This window comes from Mytilus californianus, unplaced genomic scaffold (assembly GCF_021869535.1).
Source record: "Mytilus californianus isolate M0D057914Y unplaced genomic scaffold, xbMytCali1.0.p SCAF_5, whole genome shotgun sequence".
NCBI lineage: Eukaryota > Metazoa > Mollusca > Bivalvia > Mytilida > Mytilidae > Mytilus > Mytilus californianus.
Genome location: NW_026262701.1, coordinates 42,186,404 through 42,212,216, shown reverse-complemented (window position 1 = coordinate 42,212,216; position 25,813 = coordinate 42,186,404). Strand labels below are relative to the sequence as shown.

The 25,813-nt window shown below is 32.3% G+C and overlaps 1 long non-coding RNA gene across 1 annotated transcript in view; it reads left to right on the top strand.

The window, feature by feature from the left end:
* Positions 1-21,458, top strand: part of LOC127702237 (uncharacterized) — a 61,510-nt gene extending 40,052 nt beyond the window's left edge. The window contains exon 3 of the long non-coding RNA XR_007982335.1: positions 20,793-21,458. This is a non-coding gene — a long non-coding RNA (uncharacterized LOC127702237). The remainder of the gene's footprint in view (positions 1-20,792) is intronic.
* The last annotated feature ends 4,355 nt before the right edge of the window (positions 21,459-25,813 follow it).

Below are 25,813 nucleotides of genomic sequence, written 5' to 3'. Positions count from 1 at the left end.
TTTCCCCTGCATTCCTCGATCGCACGTGTAAATAGCACATTGGCCTCAAGACATTGGTACACTATACGTTAAAACTCTTGCCGTCAGTACTCAAAATTGGAAAAATATTAAATAAGAAGGTATAGAAAATTAATGCACACACACTATTATCAGAGACATATAATACAATTGTATTATATGTCTCTGCTATTATCAACCACAGACATGATGTTTTTCTCAATTGGCCTAAATCGTTATTCCGCAATACAACGAGGGTGATGAAAAGAATCGGAAAACCCACCACTTTGAACATAGGCACCGGCATGCTGTGAATTTGAAAAATTCCCAAATGTGAAATGAATAACTATATCCATTACTTTTCTACTGTAAAGTTTTATTAAATACACATTTGATTTGAAATGGCATATCGGAGAGATATATAAACATATATCATAGGCTGATCCAAGGGAGGGGGAGGCTTGGGGGCCCGGGCCCCTCCTTTCTTGGGAAAAATTTGGTTGATTATATAGGGAATCACTGAAGCATGACTGGAGCTGGCCCTCCCTTATGAAAAGTTCTGGATCTGCCACTGTATATTCATTAAAAAACCTAACAAATTATCCAAAAGATGAATAAATAGTATATAAGGACTCCAGGAGTCAATTTCACAAAAATACTTACGACTAAGATTGATTATAAGTATACTTGAGTCGGTTTTACAAAAAAAAAGACTTACAAGTAATCGTAAGTATACTGTATTGTACATGACTTAATGACTATCAATATTATTTGTAAGTTTTTTTGTGAAACTGCTGAATTGTTTTTCCATGCTTATGGTACATCTAAGTTGTAAGCTTTTTAAAACCACCTCAAGGGTATAATGTCTGCTCGCCCATAGAATCCGTTTGCCCTATTTTTATCAAAAATGAAATATATTGATATTAATAGTATAAAGGTTAAATAATTTATTCATACATTTTTAATTGACTAAAATTATTGAGGAATTTAAACCATTCCTATTTTTAAAAAGTGACAAAAATAATATTTATATATAGCAGGGTGATACAAATGAGAAAAACTCAAGAAATTGTTGTCAATTAAGATAAATACATGCAGTTAATAATGGTTTTTAGTTTTTTTTTAAAGCAGAGGCAGATTTAGTGGGGGGGGGGGGGGGGGGGGGTTCGGGCCCCCTTTTCTTGAAAAAAATTGGTTGATTATATAGGGAATCACTGAAGCATGACAGGAGCAGGCCCCCTCTTAGCTATAGGCAGTCACTTATGAAAATTTCTGGATCCGCCACTGTAAAATCGTCTTCAGTTGTATTATATTAAAAACTGTATACCTGTATTCTATAGTGCAAATCAAAGGAAAATAATGTAATTTATCTGGTAGTAGCAATACAATATAAATATTATTCAAAAATAAACATTATACATCAAGATAACAAAAAACATAAAATCAGGGCGAATGGACCCAAGGCAAACAGATATTAACTTATTCAGGCTAACAAGTAATTTAGGTTAAATATGAATCAGGGCAAACAGACCTGGATCCAAACTCCAGTAGGGTAACTCCTATAGGTCAAAAGTTCATGTTTATAAATTTCGTCAGGTCACCAGTACCTCACTAATCAAAATGAAACAACATGTTACAGACAATTTACATCTTTAATTTCAACATAATTTAGGTTATAAATATCTTTCTTCTACATTTTTGGATAAATACTAAATTATCCGGCAAATTCCAAGTTGAAACTTCTTCAGCAGGCCTATCCCCACCAGAGACCAAACGATCGATCGATGCACAAGTTTGGTATCGGTAACGATATGAATGCAACAATGAGCAAAAGCCATACCATGTAGCTAGCTATAAAAGGCTTTGAATAATAATAATAAATATAAATAAATCAAACAAGGAATTTAATGGTTTTGGGCAACTGTTTTGAATTTAAAAAAAAGCTTTAACAATGTTAATTTTTGTGCGATTTATTGTTGCTAATTTTGAATAATGGACAAACATGTGAGATTGATAATTGTGATTTAAGAAAAACCTGCAAACATAAAATTGAAAATGGAAATGGGGAATATGTCAAAGAGACAACAACCCAACCAAAGAGAAGACAACAGCCAAAGCCCCAATGGGTCTTCAACACGGCAAGAAAATCCAGCACCCGGAGGTGGTCTTCAGCTCATAAATGTGTATCAGATATAAGAATTCAATACAGCTCTCAGTCGCATTAAATAATAAAAACCTCACAATAAGTTCTGAAAATCAGAATGAACAGTATTGTAAGATTCTCAAAGTGTACACATGGAGTTATGAAACTTAAAGGGAAAATTCGCGATTTTTTACTTATCATCTTATTATGTTCATAATACCATAAAAAACATATTCACCAAGTTTTATCTGGATATGAAAACTAATAAAGAAGAAAATTGGGAATTATTAATTTTATTTATTCGAACTTCCTGACTTCTGTGACGTAGTTTAAGTCTTTTTGCATGCCGGGAGTGGAATTAATCTCATTTAAGTCTTGTTCGTTAATCATCTAATAACGCGATTTAAAGCGCATCGACGACTTTTGGCGTAGCTATTAACCAACTAATAATTAAGAAAGTAAAGTGATCAGCCGTGCAATTTTTAAAAATAAAATGTACGATTTATATTTTAAGGATTTCTGATATGATTATAGTCATTATAGTAATAAAAGTAAATCATACAATAGAATATTTTTATGAATTTTTTTTCAGACGGATATTTTCAACAAACATATATAACTGATAGTGTATTAAAAATGCATGTTTGTATTCTCACCTTTTACTTCAGTCTAGCAAACATTTCTCGCTAGTACTGTGTAAAATAAATACAATGTGTATTGTACTGTGACACTTAGTGACTACCTGTTGAATGCGTGGTTAAATTCAAGGTATTTAAAGGTTTGCATTCTGTAATTCTAATCTTTTGATCTTCACTCAGTGAATTTTAGCCGTCACGGTTCACCGTTCCAGGTGTGAACATCATTTCGTATGAATGATAAACGGGAGTGATAGTTTGAGACAGAAAAAAAAAAGAAATATAATTATTTTGGGGGAGTAATATGGTGGCACAATAACTGGATAGCCGTGGTATATTTTTATATTTCCGTAAGCTCAGTTTAAAATGAATTATGACTGCTGAATATTTTTGTAACAATGAAATACTGAAATAATTTAATTGAATAAATAATAATGGCATTCTAAACACGAGTGTATGAACTAAAAATTGTACTATTTTAAATTAGAATCGGTAACCTTGCATATTTGAAATAGATTATTACCAATTGCAATTATATAATTTGGTCCGTCCAAATCGATCTTTATTTACATATTCAGGAATTAATGTTCTTATCAAAATATTTTAAATCTCACAACTTATAAATACTTCAGCCATTTGAAGAAAGATGTTTAAAAAGTTGACAGGAAATTTAAGGTCAACTTTGTCTTATTGGAATGAGATCGAATAATTACGAACAAAAATTATTTTCCGGTTTGAAAAAGATAAAACAAAAATGATAAAAGAGAAATGTGGGTTTGAGACAGAAAAAAATAATTATTTGGGGAGGAATATGGTGGCAAAATACCTGAATCGCCGTTATATATATTTTTTTATATTTTTCGTTAGCTCAGTTTTTAAATAGATGGGTGAGTATTTTGTTGTAACATCGGAATTCTGAATAACTTTCAATGAAATAATTTTATAAATAAAAATGGCCCACGAAAACGAGCGTATAAACCAAAAACTGTGCTATTTTGAATTATCATCGGTAACCTTGAATATTTAAATGTGCAGAGAAAATTATCAGTTACATTAATATAGTTTGGTCCGTCCAAAGCAATCTACATTTACCTTATTAAAATATTCTACATCTCACAACAAATACTTTAGCTATTTGACCAACGATGTTTAAAATTTTTTTACAGAATCAATCTAACGTCAACTTTCCTTTATTGAAAGGAGACAGACCGGCGGAATCAATTTTCAATGTGCTTTATATCTTGTACCTTTGCAAGACATATCATTCATTCATAAACCATGTCTATACCGCAGACATATATATATATAAACATATAATTATATGTCTGTCTTAACTGACAAGAATACTCCTGGTTTTACACTAGTAATTTGTTGGGGCCCTTTATAGCTTGCTGTTCGGTGTGATCCAAGGCTCCGTGTTGAAGACCGTACTTTGACCAATAATGGTTTACTTTTATAAATTATGACTTGGATGGAGAGTTGTCTCATTTGCACTCATACCACATCTTCTTATATCTATAAGCAGTATATTCTTTAAATTTCAGTGATTTAATACCAAAAAAGAAAAATATCCCGAAATTAATTTGATACTTTGATACTCAATATTTTTCCTGGAAAATATTCACATCCTCATTCGGTCTGAAAATAAGATAAGAAACTGGTATACAGAACATGCAGAAGTGTGAATGTCATAAAACCTTGTTATATCAGAAACCATTATAAATGTGAACCTGTATACGTAAGACCTCATGGGAAGATGTACCTAACCACATACAGGTAATATACAAGTAGCTCTGTTATACCCGGAAATGTCAAGGTTAATCACTACCGATACAGAATGTACCAATGCAAAGTAAATTCTGATGATTGTGAAGCATGACCATTCATGATTTTAGAGGAGTCTTAGGTGGGGGATTGCCGGAACGATTTAAATTCTGACTAGATTTTTTCTCAATTTAAATCACTGAACTAAAAAAAAAGAAGAAGAAAACTACGTCCAAGAACAGAATTCTTCTTGTAAATTCATAAATACAATGTTCTTATTTTGTAACTTTCGATAGACTTGACCTCCAACCCCCCCCCCCCCCTCAAACCTGGGAACATTATATCTAACAATGTTTATGTTCCTGCCCAAATCAAAAAAAAAAGAAGAAAAAAAAATGAAAGAGATGAACCACTAGAGATGAACGGTAAGTCACATCAGATTCAGATATTTATATAGTTGATTGTCGTTAACTAGAGATGTATAGTTACATGTCTCTGCGTTAACTGATAAGACTAACAGGAAAGTATAAACTTGAAATAGATTTATGATGAATAATATGCAACTGCGGCACCCCTTTTTATCAAAACGTACATGCATGTATTTTAATGACTGTCCGTTATTTCGATTATAATGACAATTGTACGTGAAATCCTATAGTTGGTGAGACTTTTTTTTATCAGATATGCGACTTTTCGTATTTATATTTTCTCTTATATTACTCTTATTTAATATTTTATGCATAAGTGCAATATTGGGAATGGTTTATTCCCCCACAAGCTAACGTAATAAATTAATCAACCCTCAAGCTGATCAGACGTTAATACAACTACTATCAGTCTATCCGGAGTGAAGTTTCTTTATTTCTTCAAATAAACTTTTTGGGGATCATTAGTGTACGTCCAGTGGCATATATATTACATGCATGTCGGAACAGGAAAATTGGCATAAGGTTCTATTTGAACCATGTGCACATTAATATACATTATACCCAACAATTGAGATGATGACGAATTTCTTCAACTGTCAGTCGAGAACAATCTAATTGAAATATAAATCTGTGATTTTACTGTGTCCATAACTTCGATGAACCAAAGCAAGTTAGATATCGACCTGTATTTAAATCAAATCGGTTCTGGATGTTCTTTCTTATATTCAATATACAATTTTAAATTGCGACTATCTAAAGTTCCGTAACTTTCTATCTAGGCGTATAAACCAATGATCGACAAGTGCGTACATTTTTGTTAAATCAATAGTCTTTCATGTTTCAAAATGTCCATCATTATTGACAACGAGTATATACTTACATTTTCCCCAATTTTCCCTTGGAAAAAATATGTAAATAGATTTTTATTTTATCAAATCTTTTTTTGGAATTATTTAGATTTTCATAAATATCATTCTTTACACCAGAAATGTTATTTATAAACAAGCGTATGAGTTTAGTAATGACTAGTATATCAATATCGGACACGCAAGACAGAGATATTAACACCTGATAGTTTCAAAATGGAAAGTTACAAGTTATCGGCTGTGTACACTGATCAATTCCCTCAGAAGTGAAGCGATGCATGAACATGCTTTATGTAATTGTGTAATAAGAGTTTTTAAGCCCGACAGGAAATCGCTTGAATACCTGGACGTGTCACCTCACAATACCCCAGGGAATAATTTCTTTAGCCATGCTGGTGATCAGATAAGAGAAGGTCCGAATTTATCTAAATAAGTTTATTACATAAAAGAATTATGAACAAATTAGATTTTCGAACACGGAACACTTATTTATGACATTGAACTTTGACTTTTTAACTAATTCCCATATAAATTTCTTGTTTCAAAAACTTCGTAAAGAAAAAACAGTTTAAAAACGACAGACCATAGTTATTAAAAAAAATAATTACATTTTCCGTATCAAGTTAGTCGGATAAATGCGACTACGTTAGGTTACTGCTGGTTTTGGTCCTTTGTGGTTTATAGATATATCGTGGTTTCTAAACCGAGAAGATGTCAAAATGGCCGCACGCAGAGAATTGATACTCTAAATTTAAAATCGATGGTGATCTCTTATCTAGCAGAATAAAACTTTAATATTTATGAATTTGTGCTTTTTTATACAGAATGGACATAATATCAATTTTTTATTTTTTTGCGAAGTTTCCCTTTAAAGGGAAAATTCGCGATTTTTTACTTATCATCTTATTATGTTCATAATACCATAAAAAACATATTCACCAAGTTTTATCTGGATATGAAAACTAATAAAGAAGAAAATTGGGAATTATTAATTTTATTTATTCGAACTTCCTGACTTCTGTGACGTAGTTTAAGTCTTTTTGCATGCCGGGAGTGGAATTAATCTCATTTAAGTCTTGTTCGTTAATCATCTAATAACGCGATTTAAAGCGCATCGACGACTTTTGGCGTAGCTATTAACCAACTAATAATTAAGAAAGTAAAGTGATCAGCCGTGCAATTTTTAAAAATAAAATGTACGATTTATATTTTAAGGATTTCTGATATGATTATAGTCATTATAGTAATAAAAGTAAATCATACAATAGAATATTTTTATGAATTTTTTTTCAGACGGATATTTTCAACAAACATATATAACTGATAGTGTATTAAAAATGCATGTTTGTATTCTCACCTTTTACTTCAGTCTAGCAAACATTTCTCGCTAGTACTGTGTAAAATAAATACAATGTGTATTGTACTGTGACACTTAGTGACTACCTGTTGAATGCGTGGTTAAATTCAAGGTATTTAAAGGTTTGCATTCTGTAATTCTAATCTTTTGATCTTCACTCAGTGAATTTTAGCCGTCACGGTTCACCGTTCCAGGTGTGAACATCATTTCGTATGAATGATAAACGGGAGTGATAGTTTGAGACAGAAAAAAAAAAGAAATATAATTATTTTGGGGGAGTAATATGGTGGCACAATAACTGGATAGCCGTGGTATATTTTTATATTTCCGTAAGCTCAGTTTAAAATGAATTATGACTGCTGAATATTTTTGTAACAATGAAATACTGAAATAATTTAATTGAATAAATAATAATGGCATTCTAAACACGAGTGTATGAACTAAAAATTGTACTATTTTAAATTAGAATCGGTAACCTTGCATATTTGAAATAGATTATTACCAATTGCAATTATATAATTTGGTCCGTCCAAATCGATCTTTATTTACATATTCAGGAATTAATGTTCTTATCAAAATATTTTAAATCTCACAACTTATAAATACTTCAGCCATTTGAAGAAAGATGTTTAAAAAGTTGACAGGAAATTTAAGGTCAACTTTGTCTTATTGGAATGAGATCGAATAATTACGAACAAAAATTATTTTCCGGTTTGAAAAAGATAAAACAAAAATGATAAAAGAGAAATGTGGGTTTGAGACAGAAAAAAATAATTATTTGGGGAGGAATATGGTGGCAAAATACCTGAATCGCCGTTATATATATTTTTTTATATTTTTCGTTAGCTCAGTTTTTAAATAGATGGGTGAGTATTTTGTTGTAACATCGGAATTCTGAATAACTTTCAATGAAATAATTTTATAAATAAAAATGGCCCACGAAAACGAGCGTATAAACCAAAAACTGTGCTATTTTGAATTATCATCGGTAACCTTGAATATTTAAATGTGCAGAGAAAATTATCAGTTACATTAATATAGTTTGGTCCGTCCAAAGCAATCTACATTTACCTTATTAAAATATTCTACATCTCACAACAAATACTTTAGCTATTTGACCAACGATGTTTAAAATTTTTTTACAGAATCAATCTAACGTCAACTTTCCTTTATTGAAAGGAGACAGACCGGCGGAATCAATTTTCAATGTGCTTTATATCTTGTACCTTTGCAAGACATATCATTCATTCATAAACCATGTCTATACCGCAGACATATATATATATAAACATATAATTATATGTCTGTCTTAACTGACAAGAATACTCCTGGTTTTACACTAGTAATTTGTTGGGGCCCTTTATAGCTTGCTGTTCGGTGTGATCCAAGGCTCCGTGTTGAAGACCGTACTTTGACCAATAATGGTTTACTTTTATAAATTATGACTTGGATGGAGAGTTGTCTCATTTGCACTCATACCACATCTTCTTATATCTATAAGCAGTATATTCTTTAAATTTCTGTGATTTAATACCAAAAAAGAAAAATATCCCGAAATTAATTTGATACTTTGATACTCAATATTTTTCCTGGAAAATATTCACATCCTCATTCGGTCTGAAAATAAGATAAGAAACTGGTATACAGAACATGCAGAAGTGTGAATGTCATAAAACCTTGTTATATCAGAAACCATTATAAATGTGAACCTGTATACGTAAGACCTCATGGGAAGATGTACCTAACCACATACAGGTAATATACAAGTAGCTCTGTTATACCCGGAAATGTCAAGGTTAATCACTACCGATACAGAATGTACCAATGCAAAGTAAATTCTGATGATTGTGAAGCATGACCATTCATGATTTTAGAGGAGTCTTAGGTGGGGGATTGCCGGAACGATTTAAATTCTGACTAGATTTTTTCTCAATTTAAATCACTGAACTAAAAAAAAAGAAGAAGAAAACTACGTCCAAGAACAGAATTCTTCTTGTAAATTCATAAATACAATGTTCTTATTTTGTAACTTTCGATAGACTTGACCTCCAACCCCCCCCCCCCCCCCTCAAACCTGGGAACATTATATCTAACAATGTTTATGTTCCTGCCCAAATCAAAAAAAAAAGAAGAAAAAAAAATGAAAGAGATGAACCACTAGAGATGAACGGTAAGTCACATCAGATTCAGATATTTATATAGTTGATTGTCGTTAACTAGAGATGTATAGTTACATGTCTCTGCGTTAACTGATAAGACTAACAGGAAAGTATAAACTTGAAATAGATTTATGATGAATAATATGCAACTGCGGCACCCCTTTTTATCAAAACGTACATGCATGTATTTTAATGACTGTCCGTTATTTCGATTATAATGACAATTGTACGTGAAATCCTATAGTTGGTGAGACTTTTTTTTATCAGATATGCGACTTTTCGTATTTATATTTTCTCTTATATTACTCTTATTTAATATTTTATGCATAAGTGCAATATTGGGAATGGTTTATTCCCCCACAAGCTAACGTAATAAATTAATCAACCCTCAAGCTGATCAGACGTTAATACAACTACTATCAGTCTATCCGGAGTGAAGTTTCTTTATTTCTTCAAATAAACTTTTTGGGGATCATTAGTGTACGTCCAGTGGCATATATATTACATGCATGTCGGAACAGGAAAATTGGCATAAGGTTCTATTTGAACCATGTGCACATTAATATACATTATACCCAACAATTGAGATGATGACGAATTTCTTCAACTGTCAGTCGAGAACAATCTAATTGAAATATAAATCTGTGATTTTACTGTGTCCATAACTTCGATGAACCAAAGCAAGTTAGATATCGACCTGTATTTAAATCAAATCGGTTCTGGATGTTCTTTCTTATATTCAATATACAATTTTAAATTGCGACTATCTAAAGTTCCGTAACTTTCTATCTAGGCGTATAAACCAATGATCGACAAGTGCGTACATTTTTGTTAAATCAATAGTCTTTCATGTTTCAAAATGTCCATCATTATTGACAACGAGTATATACTTACATTTTCCCCAATTTTCCCTTGGAAAAAATATGTAAATAGATTTTTATTTTATCAAATCTTTTTTTGGAATTATTTAGATTTTCATAAATATCATTCTTTACACCAGAAATGTTATTTATAAACAAGCGTATGAGTTTAGTAATGACTAGTATATCAATATCGGACACGCAAGACAGAGATATTAACACCTGATAGTTTCAAAATGGAAAGTTACAAGTTATCGGCTGTGTACACTGATCAATTCCCTCAGAAGTGAAGCGATGCATGAACATGCTTTATGTAATTGTGTAATAAGAGTTTTTAAGCCCGACAGGAAATCGCTTGAATACCTGGACGTGTCACCTCACAATACCCCAGGGAATAATTTCTTTAGCCATGCTGGTGATCAGATAAGAGAAGGTCCGAATTTATCTAAATAAGTTTATTACATAAAAGAATTATGAACAAATTAGATTTTCGAACACGGAACACTTATTTATGACATTGAACTTTGACTTTTTAACTAATTCCCATATAAATTTCTTGTTTCAAAAACTTCGTAAAGAAAAAACAGTTTAAAAACGACAGACCATAGTTATTAAAAAAAATAATTACATTTTCCGTATCAAGTTAGTCGGATAAATGCGACTACGTTAGGTTACTGCTGGTTTTGGTCCTTTGTGGTTTATAGATATATCGTGGTTTCTAAACCGAGAAGATGTCAAAATGGCCGCACGCAGAGAATTGATACTCTAAATTTAAAATCGATGGTGATCTCTTATCTAGCAGAATAAAACTTTAATATTTATGAATTTGTGCTTTTTTATACAGAATGGACATAATATCAATTTTTTATTTTTTTGCGAAGTTTCCCTTTAAATTAATCATGCTAATTTAACATGTTAAAGATTGGCATACAACTTGGAGTAGCCTTATGGCATTGTATAGTGTAATGAATTCAGGGGATAATGGCACTACCTCTTTGATTTTAAAGTCCTCAGAATCAATCTTTAATATTAATATGCATACTCTTGTACAAAGGAATATAAGTATGCAATAGACATATGGTCTTCAAAAATAAGAGGTATCCATGCTATACATTTATGACAAGATCTTAATCAAGTATTAATTTTGGTTTGTTTAAATATTTCGGAGGTAAGTATGACTATGACGTCCTTTTTAGTGATGATGTTTTCGTTTAAATTTGGAAAAACTGTTTGTACCAACAAAAATAAATACACGAAGTTATTTCAGAATTATGTGTTTATCATTTTTTTTATGTTTAGGTTGCCAGCAAGATGAAAAGAACAATGCAGTTCAAAAGTTAAAATGTGGATAAGCTGATGTACAAGGTCCTACTTTTGCAGATTTTCATATTTTGCATGAATGAATTTGAAGTTTATATCATGGAGGGCAGAGAAAGAAAAGAAACACTTCAATTTTCCTGCTTCTGAATGATAAATGTAAAACATCTTGTTCGGTAAGTTTTATGCTCTGTTTTGATACTGTTTGTGCATCCATCTGTCTTTCTCTAAATTATATTCACTTAAAGTTTTTGGTTACAGTTCACCATGAGCTTCAGTTAGTAACTTGTGGTTTTACATGTATATACTCAAAATTTAGTACTTTAAAATGTTCATGTATTTTTGTCGAGCCTGCAACTTTTGTCGCAGAAAGCTCAACATAGGGATAGTGATCCGGCGGTGGCTACGGCGGTGGCGTTAGCTAACTTCCTAAAAGCTTTATATTTTAGAAGGTGGAAGACCTAGATGCTTCATACTTTGTATATAGATGCCTCATGATACCAATTCTGTCTGTCACAAGTCCATTATCCTTGACCTCATTTTCATGGTTCAGTGACTACTTAAAAAAAAGTTCAGATTTTTTGTAATGTTAATTTCTCTCTTATTATGAGTAATAGGATAACTATATTTGTGTGTGCGTACCTTGCAAGGTCCTCATGCTTGTCAGAGTGTTTTCACTTGACCTAGACCTCATTTCATGGATCAGTGAACAAGAACTTAGTCTTAGATGCATGATTTTTTTTATTAGTTGTTAGTGGCTTTGAACTAGCTGTCAGTAACTGCGAGTACTCTCAGATCTGTACTTAGTGTCTTTTTGTTGTTTGGATGTACAAGTACCACTTGTATTTGTAGTATTTGTATTTTTATCCATCTGATGTGTTAAGCCTCTTTCAACTGATTTTTATAGTTTGTTCTTATGTTGTACTGTTACACCACTGTCCCAGGTTAGGGGGAGGGTTGGGATCCCGCTAACATGTTTAACCCTGCCACATTCTGTATGTATGTGCCTGTCCCAAGTCAGGAGCCTGTAATTCAGTGGTTGTCGTTTGTTTATGTGTTACATATTTGTTTTTCGTTCATTTTTATACACCCGTTTACGGGACGTATTATGGTATACCGTTGTCTGTCTGTCCGTCCGTCTGTCAGTCCGTCCGTCGTCAACATGTCAGACATTAATTCAAAAGCGCTTTAACCAATATGCATGAAACTTTGGTGAATTGTTTATATATGACGTGAGCTCCCTTTCGTTTTTTTATAAATTTCGGATTTACCATTTCCAAGTTTTGAGGTTTTATTCATTAAAAAAGGGGGGATTTTCCAGTTTTCGGACAATAACTCAAAAAAATTTCACCAATTTGCATGAAACTTATGTGAATTGTTTATATCTATTGATGTGAGCTCCCTTTTGTTTCTTATAAATTTCAGGTTCTCCTTTTCCGAGTTTTGGGGTTTTATTCATTAAAAAAGGGGGGAATTTTCCAGTTTTCGGACAATAGCTCAAAAACAATTTCACCAATTTGCAAGAAACTTTGGTGAATTGTTTTTTTCTATTGACATGAGCTCCCTTTTGATTTTTATAAATTTTAGACAATACAGTTCCGATTTATGGGGTTTTATTCATTACAAAAAGGGGGATTTTCCAGTTTTCGGACAATAACTCAAAAATGCTTTCAGCTTTTTTTATGAAACTTTGGTAAATTGTTTATATCTATTTTTGTAAGCTCCCTTTTGATTTTTATAAATTTTCGATTTTACGTTTCCAAGTTATAAGATTTTATTTGTGTATAGTCTGACAACAGATTTACTAAGTATTGCACAACAGCACAGTGTATTGCACAATAGCAAGAAATCTTTAATTGAATATAAATTCAATTCATATAACCAATTTCAAGTTCTTTGACTACATTTATTCAGAAACCTATAATATGTCAAATATTTAATTACATTCAAAATTCAGACCTGTATCAAGCTTGAATATTGTGTCCATTTTTGCCCCTAGGAACTGTTCAGGGTTAGACCTCTGCGGGCGTATCCAGCTGCGCTAAGCGAAGCAGTTTATTTGTGCTTAAATTAGGCTGTTAGTTTTCTCGTTTGAATTGTTTTACATTGTCATTTCGGGGCCATTTATAGCTGACTGTGCGGTATGGGCTTTGCTCATTGTTGAAGGCCTTACGGTGACCTATAGTTGTTAATTTCTGTTTCATTTGGTCTCTTGTGGAGAGTTGTCCATTGGCAATCATACCACATCTTCTTTTTTAGCTCACCTGGCCCAAAGGGCCAAGTGAGCTTTTCTCATCACTTGGCGTCCGTCGTCGTTGTCCGTCGTCGTTAGCTTTTTACAAAAATCTTCTCCTCTGAAACCACCGGACCAAATTTAACCAAACTTGGCCACAATCATCATTAGGGTATCTTGTTTAAAAAATGTGTCTGATGACCCGGCCAACCAACCAAGATAGCCGCCATGGCTAAAAATAGAACATAGGGGTAAAATGTAGATTTTGGCTTATATCTCTGAAACCAAAGCATTTAGAGTAATCTGACATAGGGTAAAACTGATTATCAGGTCAAGATCTATCTGCCCTGAAATTTTCAGACAAATCTGACAACCTGTTGTTGGGTTGCTGCCCCTGAATTGGTAATTTTAAGGAAATTTTGCAGTTTTTGGTTATTATCTTGAATATTATTATAGATAGAGATAAACTGTAAACAGCAATAATGTTCAGCAAAGTAAGATCTACAAATAAGTTGTCATGACCAAAATTGTCAGTCGACCCCTTTAGGAGTGATTGCCCTTAATAGTCAATTTTTAACAATTTTTTGTAAATTTTTGTAATCTTTTAATCTTTTACAAAAATCTTCTTCTCTGAAACTACTGAGACAAATTTAACCATACTTGGCCATAATCATTATTAGGGTATCTAGTTTAAAAAATTTGTCCGATGACCCCGCCTTCCAACCAACATGGCCGACTTTGGTTAAAAATAGAACATAGGGGTTAAATGCAGTTTTTGGTTTATATCTCTGAAACTAAAGCATTTAGAGCAAATCTGACAGGTGGCAAAAATGTTCATCAGATTTAGATTTATCTGCCCTGAAATTTTCAGACAAATCCGACAACCCGTTGTTGGGTTGCTGCCCCTGAGTTAGTAATTTTACAAAAATTTTGCAGTTTTTTGTTATTATCTTAGATATCATTATAATATCTAATATCTAATACTATTAATTATGATTTTAACCTTATTTTACATGATTTCCAAAGCATCAGTAAATACAGGTGAGCGACACAGGCTCTTGAGCGCCTCTAGTTATATTTAAGGTTAAGTTTTGGTGGTCAAGTCCATATCTCAGATACTATAAGCAATAGGTCTATTATATTCGGTGTATGGAAGGACTGTAAGGTGTACATGACCAACTGGCAGGTGTCATCTGACCTTGACCTCATTTTCATGGTTCAGTGGTTATAGTAAAGTTTTTGTGTTTTGGTCTGTTTTTCTTATACTGTATGCAATAGGTCTACTATATTTGGTGTATGGAATGATTGTAAGGTGTACATGTCTAGCTGGCAGGTGTCATCTGACCTTGACCTCATTTTCATGGTTCAGTAGTCAAAGTAAAATTTTTGAGTTTTGGTCTTTTTTTCTAATACTAAATGCAATAGGTCAACTATATTTGGTGTATGGAAACATTTTATGATGTACATGTCAGTCTCGCAGGTTTTATTTGACCTTGACTTCATTTTCACGGTTCATTGCTCAGTGTTAAGTTTTTGTGTTTTGGTCTGTTTTTCTTAATCTATAAGCAATAGGTCAACTATATGTGTTGTATGGAAGGATTGTAAGCTGTACATGTCTGCCTGGCATGGTTCATCTGACCTTCACCTCATTTCCATGGTTCATTGGTCAATGTTTAGTTTTCTTGGTTAAGTCTGCTTCTTAGAAATAATAAGCAATAGGTCAACTATATTTAGTATATTGAATGGTTGTAAGGTGTACATGTATTTCTTGTCGGGTTTATATGACCTTGAATTAATTTTCTTGGATCATGTTGAGTTTATGTGATAGTTGTAGTAAAGCTTTATATTTAGGACTATCAACATGATATCAATGATTAGTAAAGAAGGCGCAACATTTCAGCGTGTGCACTCTTGTTTATACATTATACACCACATTAACTGTTTTTACCCTGATTTTATGGATCACTGAACATAGAAATGTCATAATGTGAAGTTATAGTACATTCTTAGGTTAAATTTTTAGGTTAAGGTACATAGCTTACCATGAAGTTGAATTTCATACACATGTTCATTATGTGATGAACTTTTAAATTCAGTGCCAAACTAAGATTTTGAGCCTGATTACATGATTGACTAGACATTGACACATGGTAGTGTTTGCCAGGCATGGTATCCTGTACTAGGAATTTGTCCTGTACTAAGAACTTTAATAGTACTCGCTGAGTATGGAGTTTTTGTGAAAGTTTAATATTAGTGAGATTTTTGCATGACATCCTGTCAACTGCTTGTTGATCATGTTTATACATGTCTTAAAATTAATATCTGACACATTGGTGTTTTGTGAACTTGAAAATAAGTTATTTGATAGAATAATAATGTTTTGAGATTATCAAAATAAAAAATATCCCATTTTTACTATTAATATTTAAGTATTAAAAAAAGAAGATTTAGGATATATGTATAACCATATATATAAAAATGAGACAGCAACCGAACAACACAAAAATAAGAAAAAAAACCAATATAATTTTTTGTATCAATGTTATAATTTCCAACATGTCCAAAGAATTCAAGGTATTTTCTCATTGAAATAAAACACAAGTGGAACTCTTTCAGAACTTCAGAAGCTTAAATATGTATGTTTGTTGGCGTTTTGTATAATATATTGCAAATTCTTGTGAAAAATGGAATGTTGATTCAATGTTATTGTAATTGCCTAAAGTTTTAACATTGATCTATATATATATATATAACTGGGGAAAATACCCAAATGTTATAAAGAAGAATACGTAAATTGATTGTTATATAATATTAAAATAGGAAGATGTGGTATATTGCTAATTTGACAACTCTCCATCAGAGACCAAAGAATGTAGGAGGTTAGCAACTGATGACACTGGACAACCTTCAACAATCAGTAGCATAGCTATTTTTATTGAAAATCATATGTTATTGCTACAAGTATGCAAACAATTTTTTATTATCCATAACTTCGGATTTTATTGGTTCTTTTTCAGAAGGATTGAAATTCATCAATTAGAATAAAAGGAGAAAACACAGAAACAAGACCAGAATAAATTCAAAGACAAAAGTCAGATCAGTTATTATTTTCATCACTCAGTCAATGAATTGAAGTTCTATTAAATATCTCAAGTCAAAAGATATTAAAACCACAATAATGACAATGTTCTGTGCTGAATGGCCAAAAAGTGGACTATACATTACGATCACACAATGCTGGATGATAAGAAACTATTAATTTTTTGGGTGGAGGGATATCCTGAAAAAAAATAGATTTATGTAAAAAGCTACTAGTATGTTAAGCCTAATAAAAGAGTTTTCATTGATTTCAAATGGGAAAAATTGTGTTTCAAAAAAGTATTCTAGAATTCATAAATAAACATATATTGATACTTACATTATCTACTTTGTTGTTTAAAAGTTTAGTTTTGATCAGTTATAGAACAATATAATTGCATTAACATTTCCAAGGAAAAAAAGATATACAACTAAAAAGATTCATCTTAAAACAATTTACTACCACAGAATTCATTATAACATACACATTACTGTATATTTATATTTTGAATCTCATAGGATTTTATTTTGTCCCATGGGATATTAAAAATCCCATGGGATAATTATAGTCCCATGGGATTTTGTTTGTCCCATGGGACAACAAATATCCCATGGGACTACAATTATCCCATGGGACCCCAAAAAATCCTATGGGATTTAACCAAAATCCCATGGGATAATGGTCAATCCCATGGGATTTGCCTTATCCCATGGGATATTGAAAATCCCATGTTTTTCTAAATCAAATTACAAAATATATATAATAATAACAGCAGAAAAGCAATGAATTTATTGAATCCCATGTAATTCCGCACATTTTGGTTATATACACGACACTGTAGCTGTAAGGAGAGGCGGCGGCGGATTTGCAAATGAGTGTTTTGCAAATTAAAAGTGTCCAGTGTTAATACCTGAAAATACTCTCAAAAGAACCAATTCATATAAAAAGATATGAAGATATAAAAAGATACCAGGGTTGAAATGTTGTACGCCAGACGCGAGTTAAGTCTACAAAGAAACATCAGCCGGACGCTCGAATAAAAAAAGTTAAAAGGCCTAATAAAGTACGAAGTTGAAAGGAATTCAGGACCCAAAATTTCGAAACAAAGGTTTTGCCGAATACATCTAGAGTAATCTATTCCTGGGGTAGAAAATCGTAAGTAATAGATGATGACCGTGCTTGAAAGTCACATGTCAAGCTCTTACTGCCGTGTCCTGAATTTAGATAAGAAAAGCGAAAATTCGCATTCGCAAGCGAAATTAAGATTTATGCATGCACATGGTATTTTCTGCGCAAGAAATAGTAAAGAGAAAGCATACACACTGAAACTCTGGATAAGAATACGCATTTGCGTCATCACATATATTAATCTAATAGTTGAATTCGGATGTCAAACTACCTACCTCAAGTGTTTTGACTCCGGATTCATTGCCATTTAATCCGGAATTTGTGTGAACGCGCAAACCGATAGTGTGCGTGTGAACAAGGTGATATGTAATGTGAATGAACCAAGACGTGTAGGAAAACTGGTCAACACATTGAATACAATTTTCAAAATCGTACCATAGTGCAAATATTTAGATGTTATAAGGTTGAACTATTAAAACAAACAAACAAAAAAAGAATTGAAATTTTATAATTAACATACATTTCCGAAAATTTAGAATATAATATCAATAAACACAAACGTCAAGCATTTACGGATGGACATTTTATTTATCAAATCAATCTCTTCTTAAAGTCTAACATTGGCCAGACGCGCGTTTCGTCTACAAAAGACTCATCAGTGACGCTCGAATCAAAAAAAGTTAAAAAGGCCAAATAAAGTACAAAGTTGAAGAGAGCCGAGACTTATAAATCCATACTAAAACAATATAGAATAATTAACATAGTAATTAAATTTTGTTGTGATTATTGTAAAATATTAATTACGTTTTTTGTGAGATCCCAGGATTGAAAATCCTTGTAAATTGAAACCATGCAAGTATTTTTTCATTCACGACCGTTTAAAATTTAAATATTTAGCTAACTTTGGGTACGCATCCTTTCTCATGGTTGCTCACACGTTGCATATAATTTCATAAATGTAATGACTGTTCAAACCTGTGAGACATAATGCACGTATATATGACAATTTTAATTATATTCTATTAAGAATAAATTCAGTCTCAGTTTAAACTTAATAATGAATATTCTCTTGGTCTGGTAGTATCTATTAATGAAATTAGATATTTTTGACAGAAAAATACTTTTGTTTAATTATCTTTCTGCTTTCCTACCACTGCGTTTCCGACCAAAGATAAATATTTATAACAGAAATATCGTTTTCTTCATGCTTTCCGACATTTTCCCATGCTATGATTGAAATACAAAATATCAAATGATAAACGTTCAGAAAGTTTACATTATATATCAATAATTATTCCCAGGTTTATTGTCACAATGCACAACAGCACGCTGTGTTAAATACTACATACACAACGCGTACAGGGACCGTCTCAAAGCATGAATTAAATAATTGCGTTATCATTATACTTGATATTTACTAAACATTCGCATTATTAAAAACACAGATGTTTTGTCAAAAGGCAAATAGGTTCTAACATATAAATGATTTTTGACTGCAACCTAGTCTTATTGTTTTACTATCCAATCTACAAATAAACTTTTATTGTTGAAATCTACAGTGTCACGTGGTAGCCTAACCATAGAGGGACCGTATCAAAGACATAGATAACTACCTGTATAAATGATCAATGACGTTCGAGGATATCGAATGGCCCATAGACACTTCCAAAACTCACCAATGTAACAGGGGGTTCACGCAAAAAATTGTATAACAAAAGACAACAAAATTAGGGTACTATAACACATATATTTGATCAATCGATCAATGATCCCGCAGCGGACGTGATTATGCAAAAGATATAGCTTCTTTTCGACTGTTTTTGGGCTTACGAGGTACCCACATGAAAATTGACGTGTATTAATTCTTCTCCGCACAAATGAGGAATTCCTTTATCTGATATACTTCTGGCTTATGTTATCTGATACTTATGGCTGTTTTTACAACAGTTCATACTATGCAATGTAACCTCTATCCGAATTACAATCATTTGGTAGTAATAGTGACTTTATAGCAAGTAAGACATCGTGAAAGCCAGTGATAAGTTTGTGAAAGGGTAAGGTTTTTCGGTAATGTGTTTTAAAAACAAAAAAGTAGTCCGTAAATTCTACGCCATCGCACAACTTCAGATTCATTGAAGGTCATATATTTTTTACAATAACAAATTATTTGGACCAACGAGAAATAAAATTCAATAATGCCTTAAATTAAAATTGAAATATTGCCTTTAACGAATTTTCCTTCTGAAATAAAAAGCTTTTTTGTCCATGTGCAGCAGTGGATTTTGTTTTCAAAATTAATACAAGTAATTACAATATTCATGAGAACTGAATGAGCTTTATATTCTTATAACCTATGATGTGTTTTATATTTTTTCAAGAAATTGATTACATTTTTCTCATATTTTACAGTTTTGTTTGTTGTATAGTCAGTTCCCCATCGCTTCAGAAGGACTTACCGCTTTGTCCTATTCCGTAAGGTACTGTTAACCGACTGATTTTCGAGCGTTTCATATACGCGACTTTTTCCAGTAGAGAATGCAATAAACTTAGATTTCTCTTCTGTAAATACATCAACACAGTTAGAAAACCGAGAAAAAAAAGTCATTTAAAAGGGACAAAAAAAACGAGATAAAATAATTTGATTTGGAGTATTCTTATTCAATGTTTGTCCACAATATTTTGCCAAGAGATAGATCTTTTGGAAGACATTTCAGCAGGATATTCAAACAGGAAGTACCAGAAATTATATATATATCAATACGGTAGTTAGGACGTTTTAATGTACATTGAATTATATTATATGATGAAATCTTTGTTTTCTTTCAGGTTGTTCTTGCAAAGTTGCATTTTCATCTTACATATCAGAAGACAGTGCAAATTCACAAAGTGCTTCCATGGCTATCGGAGACATAATTATATTCGACAAAACAGAAGCAAATTACGGTGTTGGATATAGTACCAGTACAGGAAAGTTTACAGCTCCTTCCTCTGGTGTTTACGGGTTCACTTTGACCTTTTGCGTTGATTCGCGTACTATTGACATCGTTCCTTCTTTGAAATACGGAGAATACGGTACAGAATTAATGACTGGCAATTCCGTAATTGGCGTATTGCATACAGATACGGAAACTTTAGATGATGACGCATGCTCAACAGGTTTTGTCATCAAATACGTACCTGAAGGCACGGAAGTTTACATCAGGAATAATTATGACCACCAGGGTAAAATCTTGAGCGTGGATAGTCATACCAGAACAACATTCTCCGGATGGAAATTGTATCAATAATACCTGATGAAGTATTTGAATTGATGATGTTATTCACCTTCTCGATATCGCTGAATATAAACTGATTTTAGACAGATGGTTTGTTTTATATTCCATATACTTTTGTATACTATATGTAGTACTGTATATTGTATGTCTTTTTTATGGGTTATCTGCTTCACTCCGGATTGGACTCATTTGAAGTTAATAAAGTTCTCCTCATTAAGATTGTTTGTATGCATTACAAAATTAAAATAGCAGTTTCCGAAGTCAAGTCAAAGTTGAAAGAAACAAACACAGATGTGATTGCAATTCAGATCAGGGTCTAAAGGGTAAGCAACTCTGCTATTCATGCTAAAGTTCGAAGATATTATTTCAGTCATTTCCCTTCCCGATAATCCTGTTTTTATAGTCTTGAATAACACTATACTAATTTTTTAAAGAGAACATGCTCTCTCATATCATATTCACCAAGATACAAAAACACCATATGCTGGTTGTATGTTATAATAAAGAATGAAAAGTTGACAAATCATTTCGTTTGTCATACACATTTTAAATTTTTAACTGTGTTTGTTAAAAGACAGTAAACACAATAAGAAATGTTTCGTGGGAAAAATTTGGTTGATTATATAGGGAATCACTGAAGCATGACTGGAGCGGGCCCCCCTTATGAAAAATTCTGGATCCGCCACTGACATTACCTAGAGGAGTTAAAGTACAAAACTGAAGTCACTCTGTAACAGTTAACAGTGTCTCAATATCTAGCATAATAAGAAACAAGTCACTATATAATAGAATAAGGAGATATGGTTGCCAATAAGTATAAACGTTTTAAAAATATAATTATGTTTAATTTATAAAAACAAAATCAATGTAAGTTCCAATAAAGACATTATTCAAAAATTATACTACAGTGTTTGTCTTGTGTATGGTGAATGCCACGCTCTATGTGCGTTGTAGAACTCTTGCAACAACTCCGAGGGGTCCGTATGTGGCATCATGTAAGACAAAATGCCTTCCCCTATCAAACACACCTTTATTTTCCAGTGGCAGTTAAAATTCCCGTTCTTCATTCCGGTCGTCCCGTTCCACCTTGCAGAACCTACCTATCATATATATATATATATATATATATATATATATATATATAATTACATTGCATGTATGGTTCATTATGATACGTTATTTTGATTGGCTAACAGCAAATTAACATTCATTTCAAAATGAAATGTAAAATTGATCAACATTCATGATGACACGAGCTTCCACAATAAAGTGCACAGGTAAATGAAATAAAAACTGGATAGAAATCGTGTTTTCATGATCCTAGCAAAAAAATGTATTTATAAGTATCGAATGCTTCTTTTAGTAATTTTATAGGGTTGTACATTATAAAAGCGTTGACCATGCGCACATTTTTTAGAATTTTTTTTGTCGTTGTTATGGCAATTCTAGGTAAAATCACCATGCTATGAAAGATGAAGGCCAAGTCGCCGTGGTATTTAATTTGATGTATGTGTAATAGCTAACTTTTGGAGGCTTCATACTATAAAAGTCAAGTCGCTTTGCTAGGGTTCAGGGTATTTATTAATCAGTCACGTAAAACACCCTGTAATAACAATCATAAAGTTATAAGAAATTTACAGAACAATTGACGACGATGACGAGGGGGGGTTTAATGACCTTGACTACCCATATGAGGGTCTTGTAATGTCGGCCCTGGCTTGCGCCTTTTTGTGCATTTAAATCATTTATGTTCACATTATGGTAATTGATATAATTTTGAGTGACAAAAAGAAAAAAACATAACATGAATAAAATGTAAAATTAACAATATTTTGATAAATAAAATAATAAACTTAAATAAATAAAAGAAAATAAAAAGTTAAAATTTTAAATAAAGAACAAAAAAAGATTTTAAAAAAAAATTAAAATAGGAGCCAACAAAAGCCGGAACAGGAGAAAATGCCAAGCAAACGACAGCGAGCGGCAGCGCAACTTTGTCATGGTATACCAGCAGCCAAGTAAAGAGTAGAGAAATTTGATATGCCAAATTGTGTATGTGAATTTAGTAGCCAAAATATTTTGTATAAACCCAAATAGGCCTAAATATGTGTATGTGAATTTAAAAAAATAATTAGTATAAGGTTTTATATGTACATAAAACAAGAGTGCACACGCTGAAATGTCTCGCCGGCTTTACTGACCATTGATTTTATGTTGATAGTTCTTAATATAAAGCTTTACTACAAGTATCGTATAAACTTAACATGATCCAAGAAAATGAGGTCAAGGTCAGATGAACAAAACCGGAAATACACCTTACAATCATTCCATACACCAAATAAAGTTGACCTATTGCTTATAGTTTCTTAGAAACGAATTTAACCAGGAAAACTTAACATTGACCAATGAACCATAAAAATTAAGTCAAGGTCAGAAGAACCATGCCAGGCAGACATGTACACCTTACAATCAATCTATGCATTAAATATAGTTGACATATTGCTTATAGTATCTAAGAAACGAACTTAACCATGAAAACTTAACATTGACCAATAAACCATGAAAATGAGGTCAAGGTCATATGATACCTGCCAGACAGACATAATCACCTTACAATCATTCCATACACCAAATATAGTTGACCTATTTCTTATAGTTAACGAAAACAAGACCAAAACATAAAAGCTTAACACCGAGCAATGAACCGTGAAAATGAGATCAAGGTCAAATAAGACCTGCCAGACTGACATATACATCGTAAAATCTTTCCATACACCAAATATAGTTGACCTATTGCATATAGTATTAGGAAACCAGACAAAACACAAAAACTTAACTTTCACCACTCAACCACGAAAATGAGGTCAAGGTCAGATGACACCTGACAGTTGGACATGTACACCTTACAATCATTCCATACACCAAATATAGTAGACCTATTGCTTATAGAATCTGAGATATGGAGTTGACCATGAAAACTTAACCTTGTTCACTGAGCCATGAAATGAGGTCGAGGTTAGATGAAAACTGTCTGACAGGCATGCGGACCTTGCAAGGCACGCACATACTAAATATAGTTATCCTATTATATGTTTTTCAAGTAGTTTCTGAACCATGAAAATGAGGTCAAGGACAACGGACATATGACAGACGGAAACTTCACAACATAAGGCATCTATATACAAAGTATGAAGCATCCAGGTCTTCCACCTTCTTAAATATAAAGCTTTTTAAAAGTAGTAAGTAAACGCCGCCGCCGGTCGATCACTATCCCTATGTCGAGCTTTCTGCGACAGAAGTCGCAGGCTCGACGAAAAAATGAATAAGTAATATAAAAGAAAAGGAAATAAAAGAAAACCAAAGGGTGTACACTGGCAAAAATGCCACGCATGTGAACATGCGTGACACATGCGTTTCACATGTGTGTCACACGCATGTGAAAGAGACGTTTCATGCCACGCATGTGTGAAAAACACATGTGATACGCATGATACACACATGTGATCATGCGTTTCACATGTGAATTACATGCGTAAGGAAATACACCTGTGATACATGCGTGATTACTACATGTAAAAGGCATGGTGCCTGTATTAAATATTTTTCAAAATGTCCTCCTATTTGTCCAATTACCATGATTGTTGACATGTATTTCAGTTCTCATGTGAATTACATGCAATTTGTAACACATTTTTCTAACACATGCGTTATACATGTGTTTTCTCTGGCAAACACAGGCAAATTTTGTTCACGTAAATTTCATGTAAGATTCATCTCAGACAAGCTTATACATGAAACTCTCGTGCAATTAATGTTAAATTTTTCATGTGAAACTAACGTGAATCAAGCTTTCATGTTAATTTTTCTAAAATGAAATTAAGGTGAATTGAGCATCAATCACACAAATTCACAGTATTTGAGCATATTTTAGATAAGTTAATGCTAATCTAGTACACATTCTATTTTGATATATATAAATATAAATATTCTTCTTGGTCTTGACTATGTGTTCGTACTTCCATTATATTTTACTTTCTTGATCCTAAACAATACAAAAAATATTTATCTATCAACTCCCAACTCACAATATCTCCAATGCAAGAGATAAGATGCAATAAAACAAAGAAGGCAAGCAAATATCCAGGTCACCTTAGTTCACTCCTAGAATTTTTTTCGGTTATGTTCAAGTCTCAATACTTTTTTTTAAAAGTGATGTAAGGATTGGTGATTCATTTATAGAATATGTATGCACTAATGTATATTTCATTTTTAATATGTATGTACAAGTCATTTTGTGGTTATCAGTCATGAGACAATCCAATCACATTATGGAAATTGTCTTACTTGCAAAAGATGCCAATTTTTCTTTTGAAAGTTTGGAAGAAAAAAAGTAGTTCACCCTGCCACATATCACATATTCATGTGCCTGTTTCAAGCCAGGAACCTTTTCAGTGGTTGTCTAAAGTCTCATCCTAATGAAAAAAAATATTTAAAGAATTTGGTGTTGATGGCAGCTCTTTGATTGGTATAGACTCTGGTTAATTAAGTAGATCATGACATTGTTTAGACACC